This window comes from Lissotriton helveticus, chromosome 7, assembly GCF_964261635.1.
Source record: "Lissotriton helveticus chromosome 7, aLisHel1.1, whole genome shotgun sequence".
In the NCBI taxonomy this organism is placed as follows: Eukaryota; Metazoa; Chordata; class Amphibia; order Caudata; family Salamandridae; genus Lissotriton; species Lissotriton helveticus.
In genome coordinates, this window is record NC_136068.1 from 1,242,915,767 (window position 1) to 1,242,928,243 (window position 12,477).

At 42.8% G+C, this 12,477-nt stretch overlaps 1 pseudogene; it reads right to left on the minus strand.

Annotated features, from left to right (window-relative positions):
* Nucleotides 1-412: 412 nt before the first annotated feature.
* LOC144769436 (protein O-GlcNAcase pseudogene) lies at nt 413-1,773 on the minus strand (annotated as a pseudogene).
* Between the last annotated feature and the right edge of the window lie 10,704 nt (nt 1,774-12,477).

A 12,477-nucleotide genomic window follows, 5' to 3' on the forward strand; every position in this document is an offset into this window, starting at 1 on the left:
GCAAATGACTGAATCAAGGCATTAAGAGTTGAAAAGATGTTCCTTTGTAAGGTCTCAGTGTCCAGCCGGGTCCGCCGGATGGAAGTCAGTGAATGTTATGGCCGTATCATGAAATTAAAGGCCAACAGATGCAAATCTCACCAGCATTACATTTTAGAAAACTAATTCAGCTCATAGCTACTATCACCAAGATGAATGTAAAGCCGAAGTGTAAGTATTAGGTTACACAGAACTACTAATTTAAAAAAGTTTGACTACTCATTGTTAATAAGGGCAACTGGAACTCGATTCTTCGACGACCTACACCGGCCTCCCTCCCAAGTTAGGGATGCTCTTGGCCTCTAAGTCACCTATGTCCTTAAAGGTAGCCAACAGATTCAGCCTAACCAGCGATCTTCCAAAGGAGGAAACGTTAACATTCATTTTGTAACTTAATCGTAAGGCCTTTACAGATAATACGAGTTAGAATTCCCAGCATCATTTCACATACAAACATTTTGAATTGTAGAGTGTCTCTTAATGTACGAATAATAGTCTTGTCCCCATCTTCCTGTTTTCCTACTACCATGTTCATTGGTTCTTCATCTAACTGCTTTTCTCTTCTGCCTTAGAAGCTAATGGAGGATCTACAGTCCCTGTATCTCCTTGGCTCCTTGGCTCATAATTGCCTGCTGATATACTGTTGTTGCAGTTGTTGCTGCATTTAGCGTTAATGGAGAGACTATGGCTGCCCATAGGAAACACAAGTCTTTGCTCCATTGTGAGCATCTTTCCTACTGCTGTATTGGTGGGATACCCCAAACACTTGAAGCCAGTCTGGTTGTGACAATCTCAAGGCCATCCGAGGGCTATATAGATTATCTTTTTCAATATCTTCATCACTCCCTTCATTTTCCAATTTAATTCAAATTGATACAGTAAAGTCTTATGTGTCAGCCATTACCACATCCTTTCGCACTTCATTCATGTTAGATTTGTACCAGGTTTCCAAAGGATGACAGATAGTTTGCTGGAAATTTACAGCTAGGGTTTATCAGACTTCCCTTTAGCCTATGAAAGAGATCTGTTGACTGTCCCTTGTATGGTTCATGAAAAAGTGTCTTCTGATCATAATTGTTAGCATGTATAGTACCCCATGATAACTGGTGCCATCTTAAGTGTTTTGGAACCTCCCTCAATTGATTCTCTGGGATGTCTTTATATACAACCTTGGGACATTCCACAACACTTGAATATCAGGTAGCAGCTCTTCACCTCCAATCCGTAGGTAGGGAGACTAAGCAGTATTTGGAAAACAGAACGTTCCACAATATTCTTTTGGACAAAACAAAAAGGCTGTGGTTCTCGCAAGTACTGAAAAATGTAATTTGTGATTGAGAGATGGACATGGGCAAAGGAGCAGAACACCTCTTTGTCTTCTGGACACATGTTGTGATCAATATCGTCAAACAGCAATGCAAAAGAACCCCAGCCAAAATGGCTAACCTGGTCTAGTTTGCGCTTCTTTTGAATTTCAGCAAGTGATGTTAGGTCCAGGTGAGATAGCATATATAAACTCAATGCCAAATTCATGAGCTGCTGAGATTAACGTTAAAATTGAGCAGCTTCTTTCACGGAGTACATTTCACTCCAGAACATCCTGTGCTTGTAATCATCCTCTAGACCATACAGGTAAGTATTCAGTCTCCATTTCTGAAGCCTTCTGAAAAGCTCCGTCCTCTGTTCCATAATCCAAGGCATTTCACAGAATCGTGGACAAAGAATACGGTTCATTTGTCAATGTTGAGGAGTGCTCATTTGCTACTTTCATCTATGTGAGCGCGATGCCAAGTTAGGAGTATGAAATCCACCTATGTGTAAGGGTGGTGGGGGTATACTAGTTATTTAGTCTGTTGTCTTTACATGTTGATCACACCCAGTTTTGGACATATCACTAACCACTGATCTTCATTACCTTGAGGCATAATGTTCTTCCTCCCAGTCTTACCAAATAAGGGGCCTCCTCTCCCGGACAGATAGTGTCTGTTAGAAATTGGGTCTCTAGTTGGCAGAAGTATGCACCTTGTCCAAGTAGGAGCTACAGTCTTATTCAGGGTAAGTTAGATACACAACCTGATTTAACCTGTGCTCACCTGCTGTTAGATTAGCACAGAACCATCAAACTTAACCGCAGTGTGTAAATAGTTGTGCAGCACTTCAACTACAGCAATACAGTAGGAACACCACAAAAATACTCCACACCAGTTTAGAAACCTAGAGAATATTCATCTCAGTAAAACAAGATAAAAATGACAAAAATCCTATGAGCAGAACTTGAGTTATGAATTTATAAATATTAAGTCCAAAAACAGTACTTAGAAGTCTATAGCGCTAAAAGGTTTTTTGATGTTGCGCTAGACCGGGGGAAAGGCAAAGTGCAGGCCGACTGCAATGGAGGGCTGGCCGGCTACAGAATCTACACAGGGCCCGCTGATAAAGTACCATGGATGGAGCAAGCGTCAGTGTCAAAGACTCGATGCGTTGGTTCTGATTCACGCAGGCAGGTCGCTGCATCGAAGTCGAGCCTCGCAGTGAGTACCTCGCATTGGCACTGCATCGTCGTCAAACCTTGCAGTCGGGTCCCATGTCATTGTGGAGCTGTTCAGGGATGTCATCCTATCTGCTCTGCAGTGGCGTTGAAACAAAATGGGTCGGTTCCACTTGGCGCTAAGATGACGATGCATCTTTTTTGGAGCAAAGAAGCTGCAGAACCCACTTCTGAGGGCCAGGACTGGAGGGGCACATTAGGCAAGGGATGTCTCACAGTTGGTAGAATCCAGCAGCTTTGAAGGCTCTGAGACTTCAAGAATAGGGGGCAAGCCTTTCAAGAAATGTAGATTCAAGGATGTGGAGAGCAGGGCCAGTCCTTCTCACTCCCAGGAAAGAAGCAGCAGGGGCAAACACAGCAGAGCAGGTAGCAAAGTGGCAGGCCCTCCTACACCACAGCAATGATCAGGCAGCAGGCCAACAGAGTAAAGCAGAAGCAATCGCAATGGAGCGCACACCGCTAGCCCCTCCTCCGGGTCGCCCCTAGGGACTCTGGTACATGGAGTTCTTGAGTGGTTCACCCCAGTGGGTGCAAGTCAGTACTTGTAGAACTGATGATCTCCTGGCTCCTGGACTACGCACCTGCGTGCCGGTTTGGGCAACAAGGCCTTTGACGGTTGTTTGGCGGCCTTCTCTTCCACCCCTAAACCATTTCTCTACTGATGAGGGAAGTCATCCCGAAACCCGAGCCATGTCTCGGGCGACATCCAAAAACCCGGGACATGGATCGGGTCTAGAGATCATCAGTCTTACAAGTACTTACTTGCACCCACTTGGGTGAACCACTCTTCTACACCAAGTACCAGAATCCCAAGGGGCGACCCGGAGGAGGGGCTAGCGGAGTGCGGTCCATTGCTTCTGTTTCAACAGAGTAAAGCAGTTAGCAAAGTGGAAGTCCCTTCTGCAGCACAGCAGCTCTTCTTTCAGTCTGAATGTCCAGCAAAGTTCAGATTTGATAGTGTCAGGGGACTGGTACTTATACCCAGGTGTGCCTTTGAAGTTAAGGAGTCTTCAATGAAGATCACAAGGTCACTTTCTTTCCTGTCCTGGCTCCAGACTCACTACAGAGGGGTGTGCAGCTCTTTGTTGGGGGGCAGGCACAGCCCTATTCAAGTGCAAATGTTAGTTCCTCCCTCCCAATCTACCTTGGGAAGGCCCATTAGCCTGGTGATGGGCCATCAGGATGCAAATGTCACACCCCAGCTCCCTTTTTTGTGTGACTATCTAGAGGGAATGCACAAAGCCCAGCTGTCACCCGAACCCAGATGTTTGCTCAGAGACAGACAGGGGCGCAGAATGGTTCAAGTAAGAAAATGCCAACTTTTTAAAAGTTTTTAAAAAAATCAAATCTGACTTTACCATAAATTGTGATTTTAAATTGAGTCCAGAGACACCAAACTCCACATCTCCATCTTTTCCCCATTGAAAACTACACTAAAAATATGTTTTAAGGAAATCTCAATGTTAACCCTTGCATTAGTAAAAAGAAAACATAATCGTTTTCACTACCAGGACATGAAAAACACAAAAGTACATGTCCTACCGTTTAAATACACTGCACCCTGCCCATTGGTTTGTGTAGGGCCTACCTTAGGCATGACTTATATGGAAGATAAGGGAAGGTTTTGTCCTGTCAAGTAGGCTAATTTACAAGGTCAAAATGTTTAAAACAGCACACACAGGCTCTACAGTGGCAAGCCTGAGCCATGTTTAAGGGACTACTGAAGTGGGTGGCACAATCAGTGCTGCATGCCCACTAGTAGCATTTACTTTACAGGCCCTGGGCACATGCAGTGTACTCTCCTATGGACCTATGTAAACTAAATATTCCAATTGTGGATAAATCAATCAAACCAGGTTTAGGGGAAAGAGCACATTCACTTTAGCACTGGTTGGCAGTGGTAAGTTGCTCAGAGTCTAAAACCCAATTAAAAGAAAGAAGCAAAATTGGAGGCAAGAAGGCAAAACTTTAGGGCGAATACTACCCTCAGGCTGACAGGTCTAACAGCACCAAAATAATAGTTTATTTCTTGAGCACTTCCAAAATGAGATGCTAATTGTCTTTTTAACTAGCATTAACTTGTTAGGCTTTAGCTAGCTCTCAGCTAGAATGAAGCTCAAACAAACTGAGTGCTAATGGCTAATTAAGTGAGGCATATTTGTGTTAAGCCCAGTTGGAACTGACATTTCGAGGCCTCCCGAACCTCCTACAGGTTGATGAGCCGTGTAGCAAAAGGAATCCTTTTCACACTTTTTCCAACAAAATTGGAGAGACTACCATCAAATCCATTTGCACTTGTCTGGCTCACTTATTACTATTTTTATAAAATATTTATAAAGTTTACAGCTTCCCGATAACAGGCTTGTTGATGCTGGCAGAACAAATTGAGGACACTTGCGGTTTTACACTGCTCTGATGAAAAGGTAAGTATTCAGCTGTTTCCTAAAGCTAAGTAAATTATTTTCTGATCTTAGATGGATCAAAAGGGTATTCCAAAAGTTGGATACCAGGTAGCCAATAGAACAGCCCAGCCTCTTGCTCTTCTGATTCTAGGGATGGTGATTACAAGCACCAAAAGAGTGAACAGTAGATACATTTCTACCATAGTGCTGAAGCAATTAATGTATGCCTGTATATATGCAAAATAAAGTAATCTAAAGTACTCCTACAATGCAGACCCTGCTGTGAGAGTATCTACAGTGTGTATGGGTGTAGAGCCACACATCTCCCCGTTACCTGATCGGCTAGAATGAAGGACCCTGTCTTGGTCTCGAGTTGGACACCCCTCACGGAATGTTAGACCAGTGCATGGTGGACTCTCAGCATATAAGTAAGAAAGTAAGATTGCCGAGCCGTCTTGGCGCTGGACTAGGTGAGATATGGGAAGAGCCCAAGAAAGAGCAGGTTGTTACTGAGTGGGAAAGAGCCAGGTTTTAAATAAGGCCCGCAATTGTGTACGGACAGGTTGGGATCTAATGTTCAGAGGCAACTTGTTTCAGAGATTGGGAGCTAGATGAGAGAGGCATCTGCCTCCCCATTTTGCCTTTTTGATTTTCGGGACATTGACCAGTGTTTTGCTTTGATGTTCTCAGAGAGCGTCCGGGGTTGTACCATTGGAATAGTTTAAGATATTCCCTGGGTCCACATCCATACAAGGTTTTATGAACCAGACATAGAACCTTGAATTCAATCCCCTCCTTTACTGGAAGCCAGTGAAGTTCTCTAATAGCCCCAGATATATGATTATATTCAGGGATGTTCAATAGGGCTCAGGCAGCTGCGTTCTGCAGTGATTACAATTTGATTAATTGGTCTTTACCAACCCCTAGGAAGAGGGCGTTGCAGTAGTCAATATGAGACAGCATGAGTGCTGACCCAACCGTTTTCCTTAACTCCAACAGGAGGAGAAATTGTCAAATCTTCTGCATTAACTTTAGAGTGAAGTTACAGGTCGAGGTTACCTGATTTATCTGTCCCGCAAAACTTAGCTGAGTGTCACACACAATCCCCAGGTTTTTCATGTTTTGGTCACTGGCAACTGACATACTCCTGTCACTACTCAAAACACGTCCACAAGGGACAAGGGTCCAAGGGAATGTTTACCGACCTCAGACCAGATTCAATCCCCAAATCTATAATCTTATATACACAAGAATCTGGTGGTCATTACAAATACGGTGAGAAAGTGAAAAGAGAGCAGAGAGACCAGATTCAAATAAGAGCACCTCCTTGGAGAAGCTCATTGAGGTACAGAAAGGGAATGTTCCCACCTTCATTCAAAACAGCTAGCATCCATGTAGATAACCATAGAGATCCACACGGAAAAGACAGATCTCCATCAACTGCCCTTTGTGGCCAGTGTCATCATATGGGGTCTCATACACCTGAGTGTTTACCGGGTGAGGTGAGGCACATACCACATATAGGACAGGTGAGTGATTCGACGTGTTCTATATATGAGTTTGAAATGAAATATAAAGGAAAGAGGGATTTAAGTTTCTTATGTGAACACTTATTCTTAATTATGATGGGTTTTGTTATGTGTGCCTTTGTTTTGCAGGTGTTCCATAAATCACCATGCCTATATGAAGGTAATATGACAAATTTATAATAAACAAATGTTTATACACATGCAGTAGCAGACAAGGGTCCTGAAGAAAGCCCGGGTCAAATACCCACAGGGCTGAAACTAGTCTACCGTTATGTATGTAAGATCAGCGGCTTATTTGTTTACACGCCGCATCTGCCATCGTTTTAACAGGTTTGGGAGAGATGTAAAGAATAAAACAGTATTTTTCTCTTCCATCTCCTTTTTAATCACACTATCACTTGCACTGCACTTCTCTTTGGTATCATTCTCCATCATAAGGTCCAGTAGATACACTGTCCATAGAGGTCTATACGGATTTTATGTCAAATCACTCACCTGATACATCAGTAGGTTTGAGTGTGTAAGACAATCGGATTATCCAAATGATGACACTGGCCACAAAGGGCAGTTGATGGAGATCTGTCTTTTCCGTGTGGATCTCTATGGTTATCTACATGGATGCTAGCTGTTTTGAATGAAGGTGGGAACATTGCAATTTCTGTACCTCAACGAGCTTCTCCAAGGAGGTGCTCTTATTTGAATCTGGTCTCTCTGCTCTCTTTTCACTTTCTCACCGTATTTGCAATGACCACCAGCTTCTTGTGTATATAAGATTATAGATTTGGGGATTGAATCTGGTCTGAGGTCGGTAAACATTCTTTTGGACCCTTGTCCCTTGTGGACGTGTTTTGAGTAGTTATGTGTAGCTGATGGCTACGGGTCCGTTTTAACCTACATTTTTGTTCATTCTATCGTTAGTGTTGCGTACTTGTAGACCAACCTAAGGTAGTTAATGGTTCTATTATGACCATTCTGTTACTCATCCATGACAATCATCGACAATCACTGACCTCTTAAACTACTTCGTGGAACAATATTTTCACTATGGCTGAAATTAGTGGCTTAGCATATGACGATGCAACCATGCAGAGTATTCTAGATAATACACCTAGCATTTTGGATAGCCTTCCAGGGCCCTCAAATGTGAATGTTGGTGACTGGAACACAGTGACAGCATTAAAAAAGACACACTCAAAGACAGTGATACACGGGGCCATTAGCGCCGAGTACCTACGGGGTAACTGTGCACCACCAGGCTTGATAGTAACAAATGCACCACGTCTGTTCTTACAAGACAAAGCCTTTTGAAGAGACTGGTCGCTCATAGCATGGCGGTGCACTAGAGACTGGCTTCTGTTAATCATCTGCACTGCGAAACGGGTAGCGGACGCTATCTTGATAGAAATCCAGGTGATGGAAGCGCAGATAAAAACTATAATTACAGGTATCGTTTTTAAAAAGAATCAGGATGAATCTAATAAAGTGAATAAAGAATTTAAAGATTTAATTCTTCAATCCAAAATAGAAAAATTTAAAAAGGACCTTGCAAAATTCAAACACGAAGTAGTCTATCCTTACACAAGTGATGATTATACTCCCCAGAGTTTAATAGTAAAGGCAGACGGTATGGTTCAACATACTCAGGCAGTAGCTCAGATTGGAACTCTACCGACTCAGACACTACAGACACACGTAGACAATCACAGAGAGGGAGGGGTAGAAGGGCCTCTTGGAGACGATATATGACACCACCTTACCAACAATGGTGGCCCCCCGCACCATGGGTATATCCGCACCAACAATTACAACCACCACCACCCCCCTTTCACCCATTCGAGCAGGACTACAACAATCAGTCTTTTTTAGGGGGAGGTCAAGGCGGAAACAGAGGCAGGAGAAGGAACCGACAGGCACAGGTACATTGGCACCAACCGCCATCGGTGCCCCCACAAATGGGAACTCGGAGCAAAACGAAACAGAATCAGAATCAGCAGCAAACAACCATGAACCCGGAAGGGATTTGATTGTCAACCTGAGCAAGAGATCTTTGACAGTAGATGAGGAATCAGTTCTGAATCGAGGTCTAGGTTTCGTGACTACTTCTGATGGGGACAATTTCACAGTACAGCGTGAACTTGCGCAATTTTTTCGCAAAGTTCACCTATACTATTTCTTCAAAGACAAAGAACCGAAAGAGCCCACAGTAGATACCAGCAATACTATTACCGGTTTTAGAAATCGCTCCACTTTCAATCCACCCACGCAGAGTTGAAAGAGCGGTGCAAGAAGAAATTATCACCTTATGTTCCAAGAAACAAAGAAATTATAGCAACCTTCCAAGAGCAGAACAGCTAGCGCTTAGAGCTTTGACTGAAGATAACACTATCATGATCAAGCCCGCCGATAAGTGCGGAGCGACCGTAATCCAAGATATAGATAATTACCGGTCAGAATGTATTCAACAACTGAGTGACAGAAAAGCTTATCGTCCTCTAAAGGAAGATCCCACAGAGAGATTGAGTAAAACCATTTCACTGGCAGTAACAGAAGCCCTGAGTGAAGGATGGATTACGATTCAGAAATCCGCTTTTTTTACAAACAGCACACCCGGTGATGCCGTATTTCTACACCCTGCCAAAGATTCATAAGGAGCAGAGGCCCCCACCTGGCAGACCAATAATCTCGGGAATTGGTTCATTGATGGAACCACTATCGACTTTTATGGATTTCTTCCTGAGACCTCTTGTGGCACAGATGCCTACGTATCTTCAAGATACAAAAGATGTGCTGAATTTACTGCCAACAATAGACTTCGACCCAGAAGGAGACCTATTGGTCTCCTTCAACGTCGAATCTCTCTACACATCCATTCCTCAAGACGCCATGCTTGATACCATTGCAGTCATTCTAAATGAAAATCCTAGGGACTCTATAACACCAGTCCACTTTATCTTGACACTAGCCCAGCTGGCCATGAAGGAGAACTTCTTTAAGTTTGAGGAGACCATCTACCTCCAAACCTCTGGCACCAGCATGGGGAGTGGTTTTGCGCCAAGTCTGGTGAGTCTCTATGTTCATACCTTTGAACAGGATTTTGTACTATCTGACGGTAACCCCTTCCACCAACATATCAAACTGTGGAAGAGGTATATCGACGATATCCTAGTAGAATGGCATGGGGATGAGGATTCTGTCACCCAGTTCCATTAATGGTTGAATACCCGCAACAAATTTTTGAGGTTCACGTTGGAAGTAAACAAGAATAGACTCTCCTTCTTGGATATTTCCATATATGTGACACCGGCAGGCCTACAGAGTGAGCTTTTCCGGAAACCAATGGCGGTTAACTCACTCTTAGGTTACAACAGTGAACATCCAAAGTCATTGCGAGACAATTTACCATGCGGCCAATTTCTACGTCTGAGACGGAATTGTTCTACAATAGAGAAATTTGAACAACATGCGAAAGTTCTATCTGTACAGCTACAGGATAAAAAGTATCCTAGAGGAGTGGTCAAGAAGGCATGTAAATGTGCCAGGAATAATCATAGAGAAGCTCTGTTGGAGCCAAAGACTGCGAAGCCACCATTACGACGCCTAACTTATGCTAACACATTTAACGGACTTACTAATGGCATTCAGAAATGCGTGAGAAAAAACTGGCGTTTCTAAAATACCAGCAGCGAAAAGATTCCGTTGCCTTTGTTTGCGCTAAAGAGAGGTCAGAGTCTGTGGGACAGATTAGTACATACACGCCCGAGACAACAAGAACCTAGAGGTATAGGCACCTTATGGAATTTACTAGCGATTCAAGGCCACTACCCTTGTTTATCGTGCGCCATGTGTCCACAAACCATACAGTCTAAGACAATTGACATTGGGACATCACGACCATGGGTACAAACCTCTTTCACCAATTGCAACAGTGACAACTTAATCTATTTGATAAATTGTCCGTGTGGTTTGTCCTATGTAGGGATGACTACACGAAAAGTAAAAACACGAATGTTGGAACACAAGAGCACCTTCAGGTGCAAAAAGTCGAACACGAAACTGACTAGACATTTTGCAGAATCTAACCATTCCCCCGATATGTTCATGTGGACAGTTTTGGAGAAACCTTATATTCCTCCGCATGTGAGTGATAAAGTGAAATATCTGTTCACAAAGGAACAAAGATGGGTCTTTAGACTACGTAGTGATGCCAAGGGACTTAACGACACGATACCCTGGACCCTCTAATAAAGAGATTCCTGACTGTAAGTTTGGCCAATTACCTGTGTTTCATAGGTTGTATACTTAAACCCGCCCCCCCTTTTTTTGCGCAAGTGAATATTGATACTCATATTAAGTGGGGGCCCAGGAGACAGTATACATCACTAGGACTCACAATTGAGATTTGAGTATGCCATCTATTAAACATATTGTTATATCATGTACAATTCCACTTTGACCTATAGCAGAAATGTGAGTACAGATATATTCGTTATATATCTTCACGACCGCTGTATACACACTTGATGGTTTAGCTCTAAGTTTCAATATTTAAATGATATGCGAACATCAGGAAGCATGAGTAAAGAAATATGAGCACTCATTATATCGTGGTACTAAATAGACGAATATAGGAAACTAATTAGATCGTAAAGAACTACACGCAGATTGCGTGACATCATTCTGTAGTTCAACATACTCCATGAGATATGACGGCTGAGAGACGGCTCAATTACAAAGAACTACACGCGGTAAGCGCGTGACGTCACTTTGTAGTTTTGGCAAAGTTCGCAAGGGAGGGCTTTTCCGAATGTTTTATCGATGCGGAAGTCGAGGCCTCGGACCGCCCACACACTGTGGTGAAGCCCTAGGCACCGACGGTTAGGTAAGGAAGAGTTTCCTTTCTCTAAGCTTTTCTGCATTTCAAGCGATAATATTTCGAGGCTGACTCGTGGCAACGCTGCTTTTTTCAAACCAAGCGTTGATACTCCTAATAATTTAGACTCTCAAACAGACACCTTTACGTATTTATTGGTATCTGCCATTATCACAAGCGACCAATTTGAACTAAGTGGTCTAAGTTGCGGTATTCCACTATCAACGCTTGCCGGAATGGGTGAGCTTTTAAAGTGTGATCATGGCTAGCTACCACTTTAGAAATAACTACGAAATTTGTCATTGGTAATACAGATATACGAATAGAGATATCAGAGATTTACTTTTTAATAAACCTCTTGACAGAAAAGTATTTTTCCCTACTTACATCAATTGAAGGAAAGACCAAGGAGTTGTTCTTCCTTTCTTTCTTCTTAAAAAAGTGATCAGTAGCGTAATCTTCCGCGAAGAGCTATGGGGTCAAATTCTGTTGATGATTGTCACTGTACATGTTATACATAGATAAGAGAGGCCCCTATGATATTTGATACATTCTCCTCCTTAATCTGGGATTCTTACCTTGATTACAGGGTGGGGTATCATACACCTGAGTGTTTACCGGGTGAGGTGAGGCACATACCACATATAGGACAGGTGAGTGATTCGACGTGTTCTATATATGAGTTTGAAATGAAATATAAGGGAAAGAGGTATTTAAGGTTCTAATGTGAACACTTATTCTTAATTATGATGGGTTTTGTTATGTGTGCCTTTGTTTTGCAGGTGTTCCATAAATCACCATGCCTATATGAAGGTAATATGACAAATTTATAATAAACAAATGTTTATACACATGCAGTAGCAGACAAGGGTCCTGAAGAAAGCCCGGGTCAAATACCCACAGGCCTGAAACTAGTCGACCGTTGTGTATGTAAGATCAGCGGCTTATTTGTTTACACGCCGCATCTGCCATCGTTTTAACAGGTTTGGAAGAGATATAAAGAATAAAACAATATTTTTCTCTTCCATCTCCTTTTTAATCACACTCTCACTTCTCTTTGATATCATTCTCCATCATAAGGTCTAGTAG